This window comes from Canis lupus, chromosome 10 (assembly GCF_048164855.1).
Source record: "Canis lupus baileyi chromosome 10, mCanLup2.hap1, whole genome shotgun sequence".
NCBI classification, from domain to species: Eukaryota; Metazoa; Chordata; class Mammalia; order Carnivora; family Canidae; genus Canis; species Canis lupus.
The window spans coordinates 64,109,104-64,134,114 of NC_132847.1; the positions used below are offsets into that span (position 1 = coordinate 64,109,104).

The window sequence follows — 25,011 nt, forward strand, 5'->3', positions numbered from 1 at the left end:
CCAATAAAGCCAAGAACTGTAAAACTCACTACATTCTATTTCCACTGTGTACAACCAGGAGTAATAAGCTACCAGAGGCAAATGCCACATACAGACCAGTGTAGTGTATACACTACCAGCTTACCCTTTAATTAAGCATGGTCTTTGGTCGATCAGCTAGGAGCCTTGTGGCAATGGATGCACATTGTTTTGGTGGTTGTTGTGAACTTGGAAGAAAAGAGATCTTTCTCCTTCTGTCTCTGATGCTGTTTCAGATGGTGAATCTGACAGCTCAGTGCCAAGTGGTTTTTGAACAAACAGTCCATCATCAATGTCTGTAGGGAGGGGCTTGTTTTGTGTCCTATCTTATCAAATCTGGATCAGAATAAAAACATAGTACCCCTCTTTCCTCAGTGACTACATATGACTTTTATCTTCACTCATTCAGGCTAAAGTCAAGTTCTTTTCTTCTGTCACTCTCTCTGCCTGATTAATGAAAGTCCTCTCTTCTCTGGCTGGGATGCTTTAAGCACTTCATCACGTAACTTGTAAACCATGGTGTTGAGTTTTCCAATAAGTCTGGATCATTTTTCTAAAATTTCTGTTTCAGTTGATGACCATTATGTTTTATGAACTCAAAATAACTTGTGAAACTTTTTTGCTTTGGGATACTTTATTTTTTTTTCTCACAGAGACAAAGTCTTGAAGTCAATCAGGACAATGACTAGTTACATAGGAAATGAGAAATACTCCCTCTTGAATGCCCTCAGTTCCATGGAGAATTATGGGAAATGTGCCAGTAATGTCCGGCGGTCAGTCAGTTTTTCCAGTAACATGAATGACTCACAGTGGCATAAACCAGGTCCTATTCAAGAAGCATTACACCATTCCCTGTGATGACAAGCAGAAGCTTCTTGGTAAAGCTGTACAAACCCAACTTTCAGAAGCAACAGCCATATAATCACAGTACATATTGATTTTTAAAGCAAACCTTTAAAAAGATACATCTGGAAGTATTATGACAAATAACAAACTACAAAAAAAATTACAACAAGTATGACATATGACTTCATATAAATAGTCTGGTTTCATTAATATATAAAGAGCTCTTATAATTCAATAAGAAAGAAAATTAACCACCCAGTAGAAAAATGAATAAAGATCATGAGCAGGCTTCTTCACAGGATATACATATCACAAGATATGTCTTATCAGGATTTTATGTTCAACTTTATTAAAAGCAAGTAAGTGCAAATAAAAATAAAACATTTTTACCTCTCAGTGGACAAAAATCAAAGTTTTATAATACAGGATATTGGTAAAAATATGTAGATACTTTCTTGAAATGTTCCTTGAAGTATTAAGGGTGCAGTCTCTTCAGAGGGCAATATCAGTACTCAAGACCTATAATGAAACAGTAGTAGAAATTTATTTTATATTGAGCTTGCATTCAGGGATATATACAAGGATATATATTAGAACATTTGAAATAACAAAAGAATAGACATATACTAATATTTCTCAATTAGAAATAAGTGGACAAATGTTATGGACTGAATATTTGTGTCCTCCCAAATTCATATATTGAAATCTTAACCTCCCATGTGATGGCATTAAAAGATGGGGTCTTATTAAGGAGGTATTTGGTCATGAAAGTGAAACTTATAAATGATATCAATGCCTTTATAAGAATAAACATGGGAGCATTTGCTTCCTCTCCCTCTCTTTCTGCCATGTAAGGATACAAGGAAGAGATAGCCCTCTGTAAACCAGAAGGAGTGCCTTCACCGGGAAACTAGCTATGCTGGCATCACGATGTAAAACTTTCCAACTTCTAGAACTAAGTGAGAAATAAATGTTGTTTCAGCCACCATGTCTATGGCAATTTGTTCTAACAGCTGGAACTGACTAAGAAAGGTATCTAAAAAATACAGTGGTGGAATACTATACAGCTACTACAAAGACGGAGATAGATCTGTATGTACTGATATGGAAATTTTTTAACTAAGTTTTTAACTAAGAAAAGCAATTCAAGAAGGATGTTCCCATTTGTGAAAAAAACGGGGACTATAAAAATAGATATAGACAAAAATAGAGATACAGGTATATACCACATTCATATGTGCTTTTGTATATCCAGAATATGCTGAGAAGGCACACAGAATCTAAGTTACCTTTTTGGAAAGGGTCAGGGTGAGAGGGAGACTCCTTTCTATTGTATATCCTTTTATAGTTACAATTTGTAATCCTTTCTAAAGGTATTAAGAGGCTTTTGCCATGGAGGATATTTATGCTAAGTTTGTGTCTCAGTAAATCAGCAAAACCCACTGGCGACCAGTACCTTCGGGGGGGAGGGGGGCTGTAAAAGGCAGTAAGATAATAACAAAAATAGTTTCTATGTAACATTTATTCATCACCACTAATAGGAACCATTTATCTCTGTATCTCCCTTATATGTAACTCCCCATTCATCCCTGATTAGTAGCATATATCCTGTATAGTTATTATATGTTGGGGTTTGTTTCCCCCAGTTGCCTGTGACCTCTAAGGATAAATTGGTGGTGTTTCATGGAATGGGATGGGGTGTTAATCTGGCTTCCAGCTCTACCACTCACGTATCATGGTTCCTGTTTTACAGATGAGGAACCTAGAGTTCACAGAGAGGACAAAGGAATTTTTGTCTAAAGTCACATAGCCAGTTAGCAGTTGAATCATGGCGAGAATATAAGGCTTCTTTCTCCAGTCCTATTTCTACTTTGAGAATGATGGAGGGATAGCCAAGGTTTAGAAGAAACATTGACCTGATATGCCACCTGGTACAAGAATGGAGATTCAGATGTTCTTTCTTAAAGAATAGTCATCTCATAACCCTTCCTTGTTCCAAGGACAGACTTCCACAGATCAATGGTTGGAATAGTGGTATTTCCTTTATTTGACCTCCAGAGATGCAAAGTAGGGCTACGAAGTTCTTGCGTTTTGGGGCAAGGCTGTATGCTTGGCGGAAGTGCTGAGAGTCCAACATGAAAGAATGAATCTAGCTTCTACAACTTCCTTGCTGTGACTGCAGATGTGTCTCTTAACATTCCTGAATTTAAGATTCCTCCTCTATAAAACAGGGGTAGCACCAGTGTACAGTGTTTTCATGAGACTGATAAAATCATGCAAGTGACTTGCAAACTATGAAGCACTATAAAAAGTGAATTTAGGTCTCCTAGCCACATGCCCAGGTGGACAGCATCCGGAGGGCAGAGATGCTGGCTGATGAACTTCAGGGGTCTCGAAGTTCCCAGGGTTGGCTGCCCAGGACTTCCCCAGGGTAGACTGGAGAAGACCGGGTCTGGAGCCCTATATCTCCCAGGTGTCTGGGCACCTGAGACCAGACATGAAAATAAGTTAGCTCTGAACTTGAATGAGACTTTCAGGGTGGGGGCAATGAAGGCAGGCATACTGGAGAAGCAAGTGGAGCACCTGCACGTGCCCTGGAGAGCAGTCTCCTGTGACCTCCCCACCTCATCTACTAAAATACATAAACTAATTAATTAATTAATTAACTAATTAAAAAATTTTAAAAGCCCCCCCAAAAAACAAAAAAACAAAACAAAAAAACACTAAAACTTTAAGTGAATTTATTTATTATTTATTTATTTATTTATTTATTTATTTATTTATTTATTTATTTTACTTTAAGTGAATTTAAAGAATTATTTCACAGATGATAAAGCATATCTACTTATATTCTTCAACTGTTAATACTGCAAGCCTTTAGAGATCATCTGTGGCCACCCAGGGTCAAATCTGGCTTGCACTATGTCTTTTAAAATTTTGAAGGAGTTGTCAGCATTTAAAACTGAAAGCACAGATTTTTTTTAAAGTCTAGAAGATCTGGCAACATTAGATGCACATTCTAGTGCAGTGACAATGGACTAAAAGCAGGTAGTAGCACCTCTTTCAAATGGACATATACCCTCTACTTGGCCACAGTCCCCACTTTTCCCTTTTTTGTCTTATGCTTCACCCATTTCTGTCCCTGTCAGTAGGCCTTTTGAGTTGCAATCCTGGAGCTAGTTTAACAACCATATTTGGCAGAAGAAATAATTTCAGTTCAAGATAGTAGAGTATCTTGACCACCCTCACACAAGAACTCAAACCCACCAATTTCTGCTTCAGAGTCCCTTAGTCTGCAATTTATGTATGCTTCACACACTGCAGCAACTGTGGAGCTCTGTGCCCATAATCAAGCCTATTTATTTTCTGCAAAACAAGAGAGAAGAGGCTCACTTTGCTCCATAGCTGATTAGGGCTTCCCCTTACTGAGAAAAAAAAAAAAAAAAAAGCTAGGTTTCAAAAGAAAATCCTCAAATGAAAGCCAGCCTAGATTTCCCTCTTTAGCTCAGCTACTTTTGCCCTCCACCATTTTCATTATGCAGTTTCTCTGCTGTAGTTTCTATTTCTGCATGCTCACGGGCCCAATCAGTTTATCAGTAGCTTAGCTTCAGTAGGGTGGTAATATCACATGGCAATAAATCCTGTAGGAGCCCTCCTGCTGTCAACAGAAACTTGGTTACAGTTCTTGGAGTGCCTGGATGGCACAGTCGGTTAAGTGTGACTTAGGCTCAGGGCATGATCTCAGGGTCCTGGGATCAAGCCCCAAGCTGGGCTGCCCAGGGAGTGGGGAGCGTGCTTGTCTCTCTCCCTCTGCCCCCTCCCACCCTGCCACTTTTGTTCTCTCTCTCTCTCAAATAAATAAAATCTTAAAAAAAAAAAAAAATCTGGCTAAGGCTCTAAGGAACCTTTTAGAAGATGCCCCAGGAATCCTCTATCCCAAAGGAACCAACAAACCTGTGTGTGTGTGTGTGTGTGTGTGTGATTTATGAGTAAATATATTAGAATTACACAATAAGTAGCAAATTGGATAAAAAATGGTACCCACAGTTCCTCTGCCTAAAGAGGAATATAGAAATATATTTATAACTAAATATAATGTTAGGTAACTGGGTTGACACAGTCAACATTAAAAATGGAACTTGGTGATTTATGGATGCATTCATTCATTCATTCATTCAACAAGTATTCATTGGGGACCTATTATATTCCTGACATTTGCTAAGACTCCAAAAAAAAAAAATAATAATAATAAACCCAATTCCTAGCCCCAACAATCACTCAATTCTTCCATTAACTACCTACAGAACTAAACAACTTGACCTAACCTCTCTTCCCATGCCAATTTCTTCACCTTTACAGCACTCTGTTCTGTGGATTTTGTTAGCCTCCATGAGTTTTGTGTAGGTGAAAGTCTTAAACCATGTCTTAAACAGCAGAGATTTCATCAACATTGGTCCAAGCTGAGCCCATCACTTCCTAGATGCCTAGAGGGATCTAACTTCCTAGTTGTTGGCTGAGCCAGTTCCCAGCATTACCACTATCTCCACCATTACCTAGAGCCCAGCAGATCTTCTGGGCCCCTTGGCCATACCAGGACACCTTCTTTGGTTTTGGCCCATTTTATAGTCCTCCTTCTGCTACCTCTGAGTTCTTCATTTGTAGAAGAATTTCAGGTAATGCCTATAAAATTTATGCTTTCTTGGATTTAAAGATTGTGTCTGCACTCATGAGGGCCCATAATTGCCTGATGTCAGAGCCTTCCCTTCACTTCAGGCACTCTGATTGGAATTTGGGGTATGAATTAAATATCATAAAAATAACTTGAGCTTACATGGCTTCTTTCCTTCATGCTTTAGAAAAAGGAGTTCTATATCCAATACCTATGAATTCATGGTCTCTGTGAACATGGATAAGAAAAAGTTACATCTTGGGGTTCCTGGGTGGCTCAGCAGTTTAGCGCCGCCTTCGGCCTGGGGTGTGATCCTGGAATCCCGGGATCAAGTCCCACATCAGGCTTCCTGCATGGAGCCTACTTCTCCCTCTGCCTATGTCTCTGCCTCTCTCTCTATGTGTCTCTCATGAGTAAACAAATAAAATCTTTTAAAAAAGAAAAGAAAGAAAAAGTTACATCTTAATTTCCATCCGTCTTGAACTAAAATTTAACATTACCTTTAAATATAAATCCATAGTAGTCTTAGAATTTTGTCACAATTAAAATCACAGATGTCTTCATATCACATAACAGTTGTTACAGGTTTCCTGAAATATCATATGAGCTCACCACTACTTCAAAAGTAAGGTAGTTATTTGGGTCCACTTTTAGATATTTTTATTTAGTATGTTCATAAAGAAATACATAAATTACCATAGCACAAATTTGTGGGTTTTTAAAAATATTTTGATAACTTTAATATAAATGTTTTCCTATCTTATTCTATATGTTTTACTTCATACATTTAAGAACATTAATCTGAGAGTCTCTCGTCTTCTCCAGATCACCAAAGAGGTCCACTGCCACAAAAATTTAAAGAGTTCTTGCTTTTGGAGCAGAGGTTCTTAATCAGGGATAGTTTGCCCCTGTCCCCTGGGGATATTTGACAACGTCCAGAAATAGTTGCTACTGGCATCTAGTGGGTAGAAGACAGGGATACTGCTAAACATTCTACAGTACACAGGATAGCACCCCCACACAAAGAATTATGGCCAACTGTCAGTCATGCTGAGTTTGAGAAACCCTATTTTAGAGCAATATTCAACAAAAGGCTAAAAAATTGCTAGTCCTTCTGTTCCCACCTAATTTCTATTTATGTTCACCCTTTTAACCTTCCTGCCCTCCCTCTGAGTTATCACAAAGATGAAGTAGGTTTTGTTTTTGCTTTTGCTTTTGTTTTAATTCTTGCATCCATCCCAGATTTAAGTATTACAAGTCTCCCTAGATCTGTGAGCCAGAAGCTCTGGGCAAGGCAGTATTATGAGTGTTGACAAACTTACTGGACCTTCTTCTTAGACGTGTAAGTGAGGAGCCAATGTCCGTAGGCAAAACCAAGATGGTCCATATGCCCTCTGTCTAGCTCCCCTGATCTTACATGGACTGTATGATTAATTCAGTACTTTCCACAAAGGTGGCCTCACTTAAAACACAGGGCTCCTTTTCAAGGCAAGGAGGGCAGCAAGAAAGGAGGAGGTGAGGAAATCAAACATCTTCTCCACCCAAGAACCAGTAATAACAGTCTTCCTCTTCCTCCTTTCCCTTTAGCAATGTATTTGTCTCCAAAGGAAAATCTTCCTGTGTTGAGTTAAAATAAACTTCACAGATTGAAAACCCCACGATTAAAACAATAACAACAACAGTACAAAGGGTAGAAGTTGGAAGGGTGTTTTTAAACCTCTTGTAGGAGAAATCTTGACAAATAACTTGCCTTCATGTTGGCACTTTTTATGTTACCCATATTTGGGTAACATTCCTTTAAGGGACGTTCCTTTCTGCTTAAAAGTTTTGAAAAACATCTGGCTTGGTCTGATACAGACCACTCTTGCTGGTGAATCTCTCTTGCAATGTGATACCAAAAAGAGGACAAGTCACTGATGCCCCAACATAAGTACAAAATGTTGATCAGGGACTTCTCATGAGTAAATAATTAAGTTCCTAGTGGGCTGGTGGAATTGTTAATTTTATATGTTCAACTTGACTGAATCACAAAGTACCCAGGTAGTTCGCTAAGTATTATTTTTGGATGTATCTGTGACGGTGTTGCTGGATGAAATTAGCATTTGAATTAGTGGACTCAGTAAAGCAGTGTGCATAGGCATGATCCAATCCATTGAGGACCTAAATAGAATGAAAAGGTGAAGAAAGGGAGAATTTGGCCCTTCCTGCTTCGTTGTCTGAGCCAGGATACTGGGACATTGATCATTTCCTGCCCTGGGTGCTCCTGGTTCTCAGGTCTTTGAACGTAGACTGAATAACACCACTGGCCTTCCTGGGTCCTTAGCTTGCAGATAATAGCTCACGGGACTTCTCAGTACCCATAATTGAATGAGCCAATTCCTTATAAAAAATCGTATTTGTTTGTTTTTATGTTTACAAGTCATATCTATATATCTCTATTTAGATAATATCTCCCGTTGTTTCTATTTCTCTAGAAAATCCTGATAAATACAGCTAGCTAACTCCTGAATCCCTATACCACAATACTTGGTACTGGGAAGATGTTCAATAAACATTTGTGGGGTTTTTTTTAAGATTTTATTTATTTATTCATGATAGACATAGAGAGAGAGGCAGAGACGCAGGCAGAGGGAGAAGCAGGCTCCATGCCAGGAGCCCAACGTGGGGCTCGATCCGGGGTCTCCAGGATCGCGCCCTGGACCAAAGGCAGGCGCCAAACCGCTGAGCCACCAGGGATACCCTCAATAAACATTTGTTAAATGAATAAGTTCACTCAGTAAACAAATCACAACCATGTTCTAAGGTAAAAATTTCATTTTACCAATTTGTAGTTGAAGGCAGTCAGGGACTTTAAGTATGATAGCCCAAAATTTTAGAAATTCTTATAGACTAAGCCAGTACCTGAGTCCCAGTTCATCTGATTGGAAACATTGTACTTCAGACACTATTTTTTCTGTTAGGGCTTTATTAAAGGAAAATTTAGTCTCAACATACCTTGAATGGGCTAAAGAATTATCTGTCGGTGCCATTAATCACACAACTGATCATCAGCATTGATGGCAATAGATAGTTTCGGAAATGCTATGTTCAGCAAAATATTTTTGTGTTCTAAATTAGAGTTAATACATATACCATAAAATGTGACTTCTTGTTTTCTTCAAAGTCCTAGGGCCAAGTAGGAAGACAGGCATACGAACATTATACCAGTTTCACTTTCATCTCTTAAAAGATGATTTATGCACATAGCAAAGATGAAAGAATTAGGTCACAAACAATCCGCACATATACCCCAATGAGGTCCAGTAGGTGATCATCTTGGCAGCATCTTGAATGTTCTTTACTGTAGGGCTTATCAGAGCTTTTAATATGCCAATCCTTAGCAGGAATAGAACACAACACTTTCCAAACCTAACCCAGAGCGTGTTTTGGATAGAATGTAAACCAACGATGTGTGGTGCTCCTTTTGAGAAATCTGGGGTAACCATTTTGCCTCTCTTGTCCTTGCTACTTGATGGCCAGAATGGAGAAATCACCTCACTTCATCTTCAGAACCAGCCTGGTGAGGCAACTATTCCCCATCATCTGGGTATGAGACACCAATTTAGAGCATTTCAGGATGAGGACTTAGCCCCCTGGTTACTCAACGAAACAACAGCAAGAAAGAACTATCTGTGGTTGTTTCAACCCTACTTAGGAACAGAGCTGCTTTCTGGAAGGCAGTGCAGTGGCTGCTCATCCTCACTCTCTCACCGGCAGTTAGAGTGCTTGATTGAATACATATGAACAAATAAAGTTGAAATAGTCTCTCTCCTATCTCGCCCTCAGTGAAGAACTGTGACATGAAGTACATTTAAGATGCTGCCAAGATGATCACCTCTGGGACCTCATAGGGGTATACGTGCAGATTGTTTGTGGCCTAATTCTTTCATCTTTGTTATGTGCATAGATCATCTTTTAAGAGATATGAAAATGAAACAGATATAATGTTTATATGCCTGCCTTCCTACTCGGCTCTAGGACTTCCCAGAAAATAAGCAGTCACGTTCATGGTATATGTATTAACTCTTAACACAGAAAAATACTTTCCAATGAATAGATACATATAGACCAAATTATTTGATAGGTACTATTTTTTCTTTTTTAAATTTTTATTGAAAGTTATGTCACTACAAGGTAGAGTCTCTTTTTCAGATGTCACATCTTGGTGCCTTTGGTGCTTGCTCTTTGGAGGAAAATATTTGAGGAATGGGCATCTAACTAAAGCAATGCTGAAACTGCCGTGGTACGTAAATCCATTGCAGGGAAAGAGGAATCAGAAGTAGCATCAAGGAGGCATTTCAGGATAGTCAAGAGGTTGTGAGATTCAGAGCCCCAATTCAGTTATACTTAGTATAACACAGTGGTTAAGAGCACAAATAGGGAGCTGGATTTGAAGCCCGGCTTTATTCTTTACAGTGATAAAGGCTATATACTAGCTGTATAACCTTGAACAAATGATTCAAACTTTCTATGCTTCAGTTTTCCCTCTGAAAAATGGGGTAAGAGTAAGACTCAGCATATGTAAAGTGCATGGACCAGTACTTGGTACAAAGTAGACTTTCACTCAACATGAGCAATAACTAGTATTATCGCTGTGTGACTATGAAAAGTCAGTTTACTCCTATAGATCTCACTGTCTCCCTCTATAAGATTGAGGTCATCATAATTATGTTGCAATATTATGGTCAAGATCGAATAAGACAAGGGACAGAAGCTAAAGTGCAAACATCACCTTGCAAATGTAAGAAAATTATTTTCCTGCTGCGATTCAGTGGTTCCTTCTCCCCTCCATGGAAGGTATTTCCTCTTTGTCCCAGGCCATCAGATGTCCTCTCCGTGCACTGACCTTTCTAGTGTTCAAAGGGGTACCTCCGTGCCCTCGGCCATCAGTCCTTTCCATCTCAGGGAATGACACCATCCGCCACCAGCCAGTGGCCAGAACCAGAAACCACGTTGCCAGCCATGACTACTTTGCCTTACCACCTTATCAACTCAGTTGATTGGCACTTCTTGTGTCCATCTCCAACTTGGATACCTAACCCCTTCCACTGCTCTGTGTTCATAGCTGCCACCCTCATTCATGTCACCATAATTTCTGGCCAGTAATGGCCTCCTACAATCCTGCTTCCATGCTGGTTTTACCTAATCCACTTCATCTCCCCAATACAGATGGAGAAATCTTTCAGGAATGCAATTCCAGTAAGGCTCTTCCCAACTCCAAATCCAGCAACAGCTTCCCATTCTCATATCCCTTACCGGGACTTAGTCCTCACAAGGCCCCTATCTATGTCTCCAATCTGATCTCACCTCACTCCAATCTCCCCAGTCCACCGCCCCCTTTTATTTCTACACCCTATTCCACAGGCTTTTCCTGGCAATTTGAATACACTAAGCTTTTCCCTGCCTCAGGACCTTTGTTCCTTCCCCTGACTCTTTAAATAACTGACCCCTTTGCATCCTTCATATCTCAACTCAAATTTTACCTTCTTTGAGAGGCCTTTTCTGACTGTCCCCAAATGTCCATTTCATAGCATTTACCTCCCGGAATTATTCTGAAGATTAATGAGAAATGCCTTTAGAACAGTGCTTGGCACAGAAATACTCGTTGAAAGTTGTAAATAATTATCATCATCACCGTCCTCCACCACAGTAACCTATTAAGTTGCATGGAAAATTCTAAGGAGGGTGTGAGACTGTGATGTGTTTGTTCACTCTCATTTCATCTGATTGTTACTTCCATGAGGTATAGACCCTGTCTGTTTTGCTTCCTGGTATCCTCACCTCCCAGTAAACCACCGGTCAGAAAGCAAGCTTTCAAATATTTGTTAAAGGGATGAATGGAAATGAGTGTCTCTTGCTGTCAAAGGGGTCAAACTGCTGAAACCCCACAAAGACCTAGGGCAGTCTCACCTCTGAGGTGGCCCCACATCTGGCTCCATGCACCAGCCCTGTGTATGCTCCAAGGGAGCCATCCATCCCTCTCCTACCCACTCCCTCCCCTCCCCCATGTATCCCTCCCTGTTTGTATTCAACACCCCCCTGCTTGTGCGAGGAAAGCAAAAGACCCACAAAACTCTTTTCTTTATCCTCTTTCCAAAAAAATGGGCCAATTCACAGCTGCAATCGTTGGGAGAATTTCCTGCCTGGGAGTCTGGAAACTGCCAAGAGTGAAAAGCCGCAGCCAGCCAGTGAGGCCTCTGTTGTCGTTGGCCCAAACAACAACAAAAACAGCCACAACCACCACCACCACCACAACAAAACACGCCACGTGTGCACAAGCACACACAAACACGCCCACAGAACCAACCAAACGGACAAGGCTTCAAGGAGAAGCTTCTGGGCTGCACGTTTGGGCAGCAAGGCCTATCCGTTGGCACCAGGCCACGGCAGCCCAGTTCCCAGCCCCCCACCATCTGTCATCAGCACTCTGCCTACTGTAAGTGTGCCGACACAGTCCAGGGAGGCCAACCAGTAGCAAATGGAGGGGAGGAACAAACAAAGCCACCACAGTCAGCAGGAGAAGGTGGCTACGGCTTTGACACAAACTGACAAAAAGCCGGGAAATTTAAACTGAAAAGTTTGCCCTGAAGATCTTCAGCTGTGAGGGCTGGACTTTGGGAGGGGCGGGGAGTGTGACCAGAGGGGGACTGGCAGTCTGCAGTGGCTGGTGCTCTCCAGCTAACCAGGCTGGCCCTTCCCAGCCCCTGTGAACAGGAGACGTGATGGAGAATCCGTTCCCACTGTTTGTGGATTGCCCAATTAGGCTTTCTCTTACAAGAAAAAGGGAATTCAAAAAAAAAAAAAAAAGCAAAACCTTTTTTCTAATAAAGTTTCTGAAGGAAACGTTTAATCAGGACATCATGTATCATGTGATTAAACATGTGATTAAATTCTTCATCAAATCATGATTTGAATTAATAATTACCAAATGATTAAATTTAAGATGAAAATGTAACCTATTGCAATTATTAATAATCCACCAGGTTAGGATAAATTGTCCTTACTTTGCTGTCGAGAAGTTGTGGTGTTGTTAGTTTTATGTTCTAATTTGAGAGACCTCCGGGGGAAAAAAAAATCCGGATAGTTCACATTTTTCACCGTTGATCACAAAAATATTTTTTTTACAAACTGATTTGTCTACCAGAGACTGCAGCAGCAAAAGAACTCAAGTCAGCTAAGATGCCTACTGACATGTGTCTACATTTCTGCTTGAGTGGCATGGATCCTGTTTGCACTTGGATGGAGGATTGTCTTGGAGTTTTCATTCCTTGTCATTAAATCCAGGAGCTCTTTCTCTTAAAATCTTAAAAACATGGGCCCAGGGTACCAGGCATGTTATGACCATTCCAAAAGCTTGATATTATTCTCCCTACATTAGAGATCAATGCATTGAGGCCCAGAGGGCTTTACATGACCCCAAGATGAAATGGTAGACCTCGAAGGCCTTCGGACTTAAGACCCTACCGTCCTTCTGTCTTAGACAATGAGATCCTGTTAAGCCTCTGATTTCACTTTGCCCTTGTAGTTCTTGCCATTAAGCCACAATACCATATCATCCCCACTTTTCAAAAACTATGAATTAAGCAAACAAAATTGCAGTGAGTTTTAACCAAGGTGGCCAGAAACAAACCAGCTTTCATTCTGTTCCCTCATCAATTAAGTATTAGTATTAGATCACTCTTTAAAAAAAAAAAAAAAAAAAGATTTTATGTATTTGATGCAGAGAGAGAGAGAGAGGCAGAGACACAGGCAGAGGGAGAAGCAGGCTCCTTGCACGCATCGATCCCGAGATTCCAAGATCATGCCCTGAGCTGAAGGCAGATGCTCAACCGCTGAGCCATCCAGGCGTCCCTTTGATCACTCTTTAATAGTCGATTAACAAAATATAAGCTCTGGAAAAGAAGTTTTAACCCCTAAACAATTCTGATTGATGGCCTAATCTTTTGGCTCATTATCCCTAATCGACAGAGTATACATATATTTACAAATAAAAACACACACCAGATGTATTTTCATCCACAAGGTGATGCTGTCAACTAAAATAGGGAATGTGCATCGATGTAGAGCATCCATCATTTTTAAGACAGATTCACCATGAAATCTTCCACTTCGTGACCCACAGATGAAAGTCTGAATGCGTCACAGGGTGGCTGTGATATTGCCATGTTTACAAAGAAGGGCTAAGGGCTTGAAACAGCACCAGCTCTAAAGTCGGGAGAATTAGCTTTGAGTGCAGGCTCTGCCATTTCCTAGCTTATACTTTTATGCCTCAGTGTCTTCGTCTGTAAAATGGGAATAATAATAGCATCTTCAGAATTGTTTTAAGTAGTGAATTAGATGGTGGATATGAAAATGTTGTATAAATAGTAATGTACTACCATTGGTCTCCTTTCTTCCATATTTTTCCATTCCTTCCATTGTACTTCTGTTTCTCCCAGACTTACCAGTGTTTTACTTTTTTTTTTTTAAGATTTTATTTATTTATTTGAGAGATGACAGTGGCGAGGGATAAGGAGAGGATAAGCAGACTCCCGTGAAGCAGAGAGCCCAATGCAGGGCTCGATCCCAGGACCCTGAGATCATGACCTGAGCCAAGGACAAACACTTAACCAACTGAGCCACCCAGGAACCCCCCTTATCAGTGTTTAAAGGAAGACAGGACAACTCCTACCTTCTACCTTCTTCTGAAAAGTAATAGTCAGTCAACCACCAGTTGAAGGGGGTCCTATATCCGAGACCAGCTTGACACTCCACATCAAGAGCCCATTTTGAATTTCACCTATGAAGAGAGAAGTACATAGAAATAGTTTTCATTTCCCTTTCTTATAGAATTTAACAGATTTTTAAAAAATCCTATGCAAAGCTCTTCTAAGAGCATAATGAGTGAAATGAATTTCCAAACCATGCTTCACACATGTCTGAGTGACCAAAGTAAGTTAGTACATTATATCAATGTCTATAACATTCATTCATTCATTCATTCATGTGTTCATTAAACAATTATATTGGGTGCCTACTTTGTATAGGGCAGTTTGCCAAGTGCTAGGATGATAGTTGAAAACACACAGACTCAATAGGGACAAGTGATATAATCTTCTCAGGAGAGTTTCTTATTGTGTAAAGAGATAGAAGTGTTTTCAAATTTTTTTAATGTTTTTGGATTTTTAGAAGATTGCCATTCTTATGAAAGAGTCATAAAATGAGAGCCCAGGAATCTGGTTCCCTTCTTGACTTTACCAACATTCAAGGCCTTGAACAAGTCACTTTCCTGCAGTTTCTATGCTCTCCTGACATTTAAGGGCTTTCAACCTCCCCTCGCTTTGTTTTCTGAGTTAGTAGCACTAAGAAGTGCTTCACAAAGGGTTAAATAATTTTTAAAAAGCATGTGTTCTCCTCTTCTGAAGTCCGTTTTTATCAACTTGAGTGTCAGGGCAGGGAGCTAGACAAGGATTTAATCCAACTGGGGACTTTGGGTTGATATAGCAAAGTGGACATGAACAAAACACAGCTTTCCAGACCCTTGATTAGGTTGAAAGCTCCATAAGGCCAACGATCAAGGAAGCCATACTCACCACTGCCACACTCCTACCAGTCCCTAAAATGGTGCAAGCCCATGATAGGTATCCACAAGTATTTGCAGACTGAACATGTGAATGAGCCAGCTTATCATAATCAATAATATCACAACATAAAATAGTTGCTATAAAATAAAATATCAGCTCAGATAACACTTCCCAACTGCATTGCCAAACCTTAGGAAACTCCCCTTAAGAGAAGACCATGATTCTTCATGGCTGCAGTTGCCCACTGCAGCAAATCCGTGGTGTGTGCAGGAGCAAGCTGATTGCTCCCTGATGCTGAAGAGTATCTCCAAACCCCTCAATGGTATCCATTCATGAATTAAAAGATTGGAATAGAATTAAAACAGCACTTTCCGGAAGTCTGAGATCTTGGATTCTGATCCTGGCTTTTCCCTAGATAGCCATGTGGCTTTGAGCAAATCCTCTACTTCTCATGACCTGAGTTTTCTCATCTGTAAACAAGAGGTTTAGATTTCTAAGGCTCCTTCCAGGCATAGGAATTTAGGAAGAAAGTGGAAAATTATGCACATGTGGGCATTTTTAAAGTAAAGCTTCACCATCCAAAATGCCTGTTACTTTATTAACTCCATTCCTGTTTTGAGCTTGGAAAATTGGCAAAGTGAGTGCAACTGTTTCAGAAGTTAATGTTGTATTAGATCAACATAGCAAATAGACACTTGCCTAGAGAGTAATACTTTTTGCCAGAAATGGGTTGGCTCTGAAAAACACTGCCCTGAAAAGCCCTATCCAGCTCTGTTTCCTCATACCCCTTCCTTCCCACAACTCAACCTTCCCCCAAAGACCAACAAGCAGGGGTTAGAGGTACAAGGCAGGAGGAGTCTCTCGCTATGGGACTCAACATTGAGTCACTTCTGCTAATAGTTCAACCATGACCTGGTATGTCAGTTTGGATAATTAATCTTTAGCCTGGATCTTTCATCCTGAGTCTGGGAAAAATTGGAATGATTTATTCATGCACTCATTCCCAAGTACTTACTGAGTCCCTAGGGAGTGCCATCCCCCCCTAACTCATTGTTGACTCTTGTACTAGACTCCTCCCTGTCTCGCCCCATGCCACCATGCTGTCCTCACTCACCCACCTATTGCTCAACTCACTTCCTTTGGTGACAGCCCTCCTCCTGTCTGTTTCACAAGAGGAAACTCTGGCTTCATGTAATTGACCTGGCCCAGAATGGTCTGAAACCATCAAAATTTCTAACACCTGGCTAAATATCATGTACTTGGACCAGGTGAGTTAAGCCTGCCACCTGCAGAGAAAAACAAGGGAGACAGAGCAGAGCCCCAGTAGGTACCTATCCATAGACTAAAGGTCATGGTTGTATTGCTTCAGAGATTGCAGACTGCCTGCCTGCTCACAATGGCTAGGATTCATTACCCGAAATGTAACTATTATAACCCTGCAGGTAAAGATGCAGACATAATAAGGTTTTTTTAATTGGCAATGCTATTATGACCCGGTAGGATCTCTGGAGCCATTAGAACCTCAATCGTGTCAGAATCCTCAACACCACCACCATCAGGAATTAGAGCCCAAACTCTGAGTTCTCGTCCAGTAGATGAGGCCCTACTCTCCATCCTTGTTTCCCACCGTACACCTACATCTTGGGGTACCACTCTGTGCTCATCCATCAGAAACCCTGGTAAAATTTTCTTAGGTCCTTGATTCCGTTTGCTTCTACTTCACCTATTACCCATTACCACATTCAGGGGCTGCCAGTGGAAGTTAGCAAAAACTGCTAAGCATCATGCCCATGGCTGCAGAGCTCACATGGGTAGTGACCAATGTTAGGTTCAACCAGGGAAGTCTACAAGCAGTCTATCTGGGTGAAATGAAATCTTATGGAAGGAAGTTTAGCTGGGACTATAATGCCCACCATAAAGTCCAGAGGGCAAAGCAAGCACAGAAACAGAGAATGAGTACTGAGGTTAGCAATAGGGTGGATCCTCAGCAAAAGAGAACAAGCTTCAATAAATGATTCAGAGTAAGAGGCTGAGAGCTAAAACTGTGGACACAGGTAAAAGATGTCCTCTTGGGGCACCTGGGTGGCTCAGTCAGCCAAGCGTCTGCCTTTGGTTCAGGTCATGAGCCCAGGGTCCTGGGATGAGCCCCACACCAGGCTCCTTGCTCAGCAGGGAGCCTGCCTCTCCCTCTCCCTCTGCCTACTGCTACCCCTGTTTGTGCCCTCTCTCCATAATAAATAAATAAAATCTTAAAAGAAAAAAAAAAAAGATGTCCTCTTACTGAACTATCAGGTACATGGGGTAAGCAGAGAAGCTAGCAAGAGGCCATGGGAGCTAGAAGTACATGTGTTTCGGGCCTCACTTTTAAGCTGGATTGAACTTCCTTGCATTATCTGTGGATGTAGCCCAGCCTCAGAGAGAGGCCCACCCAGGCTAGTCCAACTCACACAGTTTATGACACCGAGCCAGACTAAAGCTTCATTTATTTCATGTGGATAATACATTTGGTCCGAATTTGTTTCAGTTTCTATGAAATGAAATTTAAAATAATGGCTAGAAACTTTAAGTTTGATAACACTCTATGTACATTTATTTATTTTTCAGGAGATAGGGAAAGTATTTCCATCTACTAATAATGCATGTCAGAGAAATTGACTTACTTTTATAGGCTTGTTCTAAGTGAGCTATAGGGAACTCAGAGATCATTTGCCTCCTACCCTCCTTTTACAAATGAAGGACTGTAGGGGCAAAAAAAGCTGACAACTGACCCCAGATTGCACAGGTAGCAAGTGCTGGTGTTAAGAGTATTTATTGCTTAAGGCTGCAAGATGGGCAGCAAATGGCCTAACAGTCTTGTTCCTCTGATTTGCCTGCACAAACTGGCCCGAGGTCTTTGTTCCAGGGGTGTTTGTGCATTAAGTGTATCCTCCAGGCCCAAACACAGTCAGACTCCTCAAGATCAAAGGTGAAGCTAAAAGGGAATGCACCACAAAGAAAAAAAAAATCAGCCCAAAAGATTTTACCTCCATAAAGATTCATCACAGCCCTAGCTAGCTGCCTCTTGGTCAACCGGTGACACTGAACCTCACTGACTGCCAAGAGGCCACACCCCAAAGAGACAGCAACTTCACACTCCACCTGTGTACAACCATGACATAAAGCGGGTGAAATAATACAGCTTGGTTGAGTGGCTTTGCCAGTCTGTGCCTTAACTTTCTCTACGCTTTGGTTTCTTCTTCCAGTTCCTCAGCTGTGTAGAACCATAATGCAATTTTGTAGAAACTAAGCAAAAAGGAATACATTAGTCTAGTTGCTTGGAACTGCTGCCAAAGGAACAGTATCTTCAACTGATTGCCAGCCAAGTCCCTTATGAGATTGTGTAGACTCTTACAATATTGCTCAGGGAGCGAAACAAAGAGGAAGAGAAAAAGAAGGGTCGTGCTTATTATAATTTATAGTACATGGTTATGGGAAGCTTCTTATGTTACCAGAAAGCTGGTGTCTGGGGTTTTCCTCTTCCCCCAAAGGAGCTGAAAATGGGAAGGGGGGAGGGAAGGTTAGCTTACCAACTTTTTGCAGCCAAAATCACGAAGGCCAAAATTCCTTCCTAGAAATGTCAGTGGTGAGATTCAGACAATTACCACCAGTTCAACAACTACCCCCCCCACCACCATCATTAACATCATCCCTGACATCAACAATAAAGTCACTCCACCCACCCTTGAGGAGCAGAAAGTCTCAGAACCTCTTGCCTTAAGAGCCATTCTGATGGAGGCATCATGGAAGGAAACCCATTTATTAAATATTTGCCTAGAGGATTAGAGCACCTTGGCTGCTGGGTTTCTGACTAGTTTTATTCTCTTTGTTCTTCATCTTAGAGAATGATGGGGTTTCAAGTATTCCAGTTAAAACTCTACCTGCGGGGAAGGAAAACAAATGGTATGGTGTGTTAACCAATCCTCTCCAAGGGTTATGACTTCTACTAACCTCCATGGATTACATTCTCTCATTAAATCAGTGTCTTAGCCAAACAAAATGTAATGCCAGGAGTCACGATGCTCATCAATAATGGCTTCATTCCTGCTCTCCTCTCAGCATGGGTTCCATGACACAGAGGCCTGATGTAAGCTAATGGCTATTCTCGAATAGATTGCCTTGACAGCAGGAAACCTCCCTTATTCATCTTTGACTCCCTATTCCACAGCCTAGTTCGTGGTACACAATGTTGCATGAATGTCACTGTGAAGCAGAAGGGATAGGAAGGCCAACCATTTCTCTTTGCTTGTTAGCTCAACAACTCACAAACTGGAGAGCAACATGTTGGCTAACTCATACCCCAGCATATAAACACACAGGTTGTTTCTACCAAACCGATCAATAGTAATGAACATTCTTGTGTGACATAGTTGCTCTGGAGAAAGAAAACCATCAAGGAAAAACGATGCTGACCCTGCACAGGCAAATGTTATCACAATGAAGACACACTGATGAGTATGTTAGTACTAAGCTATGGACTTCCGGGTGGCCTGACCGACTCACCTAATTGCCTACTCCCCATTGATGACCTTGTGGCCGCAGGATCCATCCACAGGGTCTTCACTGAGTGCCAGTCCATGCCTGTTAAACATGTGGCCCCCGTTACCTACATGAAGCACTTTCAAGATCAAATACTAAATTATCCTAATTCCCTACCCATTAGGTTTTACCCCAGAAAACCAAAAGGCCAAAGACTGATATAATTATTTTATTCTTAATAACGATACCCTTGAAGCCATTCTTAGGTTCATTTATAAATTTCTAGATATCAACTTTTGCTGATAACAAATATTTGATGCATTTCATGCATTCACTCTTGACTCCTATGACTTACCCGTGGTGAGATGGTGAGTCTCAGGCACCCCATAGGTAAAAGTCTGCCCTTAATACCCTCCCTCTCCATCTTCCTTCTATCTAGCTTGGGAGCCTTGGCTCTGCATTCCAGTTCTGGTCTGGTTCCTACCTCTTGCAATATTTGATAGATTATTGTCATTTCCCTCACTCAAATTTCAGCACTTCCTAAAACTTCTGGCTCAGACTCACTTTCCGGTTCTTTCACTCCTGTTGTTTTCAACGTGACTCTTTTCTCCCCCGTACCCCCGCCCTCCCCAGGCCTCTGCACACCTCCAGACCTATCCACGCAGGACCCACACCCAGTCACCAGCGGGGGCAGGTACCCACAGGGCCTCAGGTGACCTAAATGCAGCAGGGCTCGGAGGCTGAAGATGCCACAGGACAACTGCTCTTTCATTCTGCTGCCAGATTTCATATTCAAATCTCAGGAGTGAGAGGGACTTGAAAGCTCATCCATGCCTCCGCCTCTGATTACACCAAAATATTAGCCATTAAGGAAAGATTAGCATTCCATGGCGTCCTCAGGGATCTCTGAAGTGGATTCCTGTGCCTCTCTTAGTAATGCATTCCAGAGGCTCATCGCACTCAGAGAGATTTTCCTCATGCCGAACCTAAATCCTGCTGGAAGCAATTTAAACCATTCCCCTTTGGCCTGTCTTTGTGTGGAAAAAGAGGAAAGCTCTTTGCCACTGCCCTCGCAGGGTCCCTTCACGGATTCCTTGGCTCCCACAGGCGCTGCGTTTACTGATTGAAATGAGAGCAGAGCAGGGGCCGGGCAGCAGGAGAAGGAGACAGGGGTCACCGGGCCACGCAGGCCTTCGGCTCTCTGGTCAACCTCTCAGAAGAAGCACCGAGGGCTCTAGGCCCCGGGTTTAACCCAGCTCTCACTTCTCATTTTCCTCGGTTAAGTCTCGGTCCCCTTTCACCGCCTTGTGACCTACTTTCATCTCCAGTGCAGTTCTCCCCCTTGAAGCGTGTAGACAACGTGCAGCCCGACGCAGGGGTGAGGCAGCCGAGCTGCACCACTGCTCTGACCTTTTCCTTCATCTCCTGAGTAACATGAAGGAAGGAATAGAGACGATCAGGTTTTCTGCTGGCCAAACCTGCTTTTCTTTCCTGGCAAAAGGACACGAGGAGACAAAGTATATTCTTCGACCCAAGACAGTAAATAAAAGAAAGAATGCTGTGGGTGTATAGGACGCTTGGAACATTTCATTTTTGTAATTGTGCATTCTGAGCTGAGAGCCACCACAAAAGACCAGTCTTTGGAAACTGAGGGGGTTTGTGGTTGTATCTTGGGGCTTGCTGGCCGGCCAGGATTCTGTTTCCATCTTTCCCATTAGTCCCTCAAGTGCGAGCCGAGGCCCCCAAGATCCTGGGCCATCTGACCAGAGGCGGCTGCCAACGTTTTCCCGTGAGCACTGGAATGTGTGTTGGCTGGGCGCGTTTCTCTGCCAGGTGTTTATAAAGTCTCTTGATCCTTTTTTCCACCTGGTTTGCTTCCTGGACCCGAAGGTTTAGGGAGGACAGTGTGCTGTGGAGGAACAAAAAAAGAAAAAAAAAAAAAAGGAGTATAAGCACCCTCCTCTCTTCCCTGAGCTTCTCCTGGAGAACTTCTTATTTTTAAAACTCTCTCACTGTCTTCATTTTTGTTTCTTTTTCTCTTTTTTCCCCCCCTCTTTGGTGTCTCTGTTTACACAGTTTAGAGATTGGGAAGATTTGGGTAGATTTCCAGCTGCTTCTGCACAAGCGTAATTGAGTCATTTATTTTTAGTGATGTCAAGACTTCGAGAACAGATATAAAAGGAACATGGCACACTGACTAAAATGTAAGAGAGTCCTCATTTGGAGGATGAAGACACAGTGGATGTGATGATTTTCAAATTGGAGGCTCTTCGCTCCTCGTTTCAAAACCACATTTGGAACACAATTTATTTTATTTTCAGTGGGGAGGGTCTCCGGTGTCCAGCGAAATTTGATGTCTGCCCTTCCAGGGTTGGTGGTTCACCTGCAGCAGCTCCCTCACGGAGGAGCCTCACACTGTGCCTGTCATTTTCTCCTCCTTTAAGCAAGAGAGCCCTACCCCGATTATTTCCTGGGTGGAAAAGATGAGGCTTAAATTAAAGACCTGTGACACATCCTGAGATCCTCCAAGAGAAAGGCCACTGGAACATCATCTGTCATTTAAACCAAAACAATCAAATAGATGCAATAACTATGCATTTGATGACCAGCACATTCCAAGTATATTGAGTTCTCTTTTCCTTTGCACCTACATTTATTTCGGGTGTAAATCAAACTTGGATCTGGAGAAGTATCACTTGTTCTTTGCAAAGCTGTCACAAAGTGTAAATGGTATTGACACAGACATTTTTTTACTTTCCTTTTATCCTCCCCCCCTCCTCCCACAACTCTTTCCCTTAAAAGATATAAGACAACTCTTCAGTTGGCTCAATATAAAGCAGGGCATTTGAAAATAGACTTCTAATTAATGAAACTAGTTAGTATTGAGTGCACATTATACTCTAGGCACTATTCCAAGTTTTGTACATATCAGAAAGATAGCACTACTAGCCCAATTTATAGATAAGGAAGGAGATGAACAAAGATGTGGAATAATTTCTGAGTTGTGCTAAGAACCCAGAGAGTCCAGCTCTGGAGTCTCTTTACTTGTACTCCCGGTACTACATGCCTCTCACAGCAATGGGCATGCAAATGAGAGAAACATATGCAAGATAGATGCCAAAGAGGTATTATTTTAACTATAGGGAGAGCTTTTGCAAGACAATAGGAAAAAAGGCAGACACCTCAGTAGAAAAATGAGAAAAGGACAACAATGGACAGCTCACACGTATAAAAACCTCCACATGGCTGACACATTTTTAAAATATTAAGTCATATTAAAATCAATGAAACATAAATTCAAAGAATGATATACCTTTTTTTTCTATTAAAGAAATTAAGATTATAAGAAAAAAGGGCTATTCAGTGTTGACAATGGTGTACAGGAATAGCCACCCTCAAACACAGCTGGTATGGGGTGCAATTGTTCCCACAGTAATGGAAAGCAAATTTTCAGTATTAGTGAAAATCTTTAAAATAGGTTTAGTAATTTAGTAATTCCACTCCAGGATATTTATTCTAATAAAAAGGAGCCCTAAGCCTCCATGTATAAAGATACCAACTTTAGCGTAAAATAACAGAGCATCTTTGTTATAGAGTACCAAACGATTGTCAAAAATCATGTTCTTAAGGAAAAGTAACAGAAATTGAAAATCTCATAGTATATTATTAATTAAAAGGGGAGTTTATGTAACAACATGTACAATCGATCACAACATTGTGAAAGTACATCTATGCATAAAAGAAACACTGGAAGACCAGAAAGTTAACAGGTGTTATTTCTCAGCATGAAACTACTCATGATTCTTTCCTCTGCATTCTTCTTCAGTGAAAACATATTGTTTTATAATTTTTTAAAAAAAATTACAAATTGTAGCATTGTAGTAAATGTAGGAAAATAGAGATGTGTACAAGTATCTGTAATGAATAACCTCTTGCAAATTACATTTAGACATTGACTTTAGTTCTGAGAGTCCCAGCAGATAAAGCAAAAAGAGAAATAAATGTCATGTGTTATTTTTTAACAGAAAGAATACAAATCTATCTTTCTTTTGGGGATATTTAAATTCAGATTGATCTTTCAAAATCTTTTTTCCCCCGATTTTAAATTCAAAGAGGGTCTCATTGACTATATATATTTTTTAGTTTTTATTTATTATATATTTATTTGAGAGTGAGAGAGAGAGTGCGTGCATATGAGTGGGGAGAGGAGCAGAGAGAGAGGGAGAGAAAGAATCTCCAGCCGACTCCATGCTGAGCACAGAGCCTGTCGCAGGGCTCAATCTCACAACCCTGAAATCATGACCTGAGCTGAAATCAAGAATCAGATGCCTGACAGCCACCCAGGTGGCCCTGACTATATTTATAAAAGAGACACTGGGTGTCATCGGGCAATGCCTTCTCATTGCTTCTGTGAAAGACACAGAAAGTTTCTGCACGTGAACAGCCTTATAGTGGCCATCTGAAAAAAAAAAAAAAAAAAAAAAAACACTGAGGCAATAAGAGTAAGTAACTCAGAGAAGTCTTTTTTTTAAGGAAGCAAAGTAAGATAATGAACACATTTTTACCCTGGAATACCTAACCTCTTAATGCAAAGATAGATCTTTGAGAACTCTGAGGACCACTTGGGTTGAAGGAACAATGTTTTCTCCCCAAAGTCATTTAGAGTAGATAGTGTTAATAATGCAATAAACAACATTGTTGACATATAAACAACTCCCAAGTTTAATGGAACAAAAATTATATTACCTTGGGTCTCATAGAATTCTCTGGTAAAAAACATTCCTCCATAATATAGAATTAGCCTCAGATTCAAGTGAAGAAGGTGTGATTTAAAGGGATTTGTGAAAATCCTTCTCCCTGTAAAAATATTTACTCTATAAGTCTTACTATGAAGATGGAACATCAAAGAATGATAAAATTTTCAAACATTAAAAAGCCTTTAGAGTTCCTATCATCCAGAGGTGATTAACTTCGAGGAGGGCATGAACTTCTTAGAAATCTAATGAAAGCTATGGGGTTGGAGTCTCTTTCCGGCAATACACACATGTACCATGCTTTGCATAAAATTGAAGAGGTTCAGGACTGCCTTCACATTCACCCAAAATACCCTAGGATAAGAACACCTGAGTCAGTTCAACCTTGTTTTTCTGAGACGACTTAAGAACAAGACACTACATTCTGCCCCAGCAAATACTTTTTCTTACTTTTGCAGAATTAGTCCCTCCCGAGTGAGTGAAGTAACTTGCCCAAGTTTCTAAGGCAAACCCCCAGGAAAGCAGATCTTCCTTCTCCCACATCACTTAGATTTTAAGACCTCCTTAGTTTCCTACAACCCTGGTTAAAAGAGAAATCTCTGTCACA

The 25,011-nt window shown here is 41.1% G+C and overlaps 2 long non-coding RNA genes across 3 annotated transcripts in view; one reads left to right on the forward strand and one right to left on the reverse strand.

Moving 5' to 3' along the window:
* The window catches only part of LOC140641815 (uncharacterized), a 143,059-nt gene that overhangs the window by 60,277 nt on the left and 57,771 nt on the right, over positions 1–25,011 (forward strand). The window lies entirely within an intron of this gene.
* On the reverse strand, positions 739–14,361 carry LOC140641817 (uncharacterized). The gene is made up of 3 exons (XR_012038414.1): positions 14,244–14,361; positions 1,255–1,383; positions 739–870 (listed from the first exon to the last, which is right to left on the reverse strand). It is a non-coding gene; the product is annotated as an uncharacterized lncRNA (long non-coding RNA).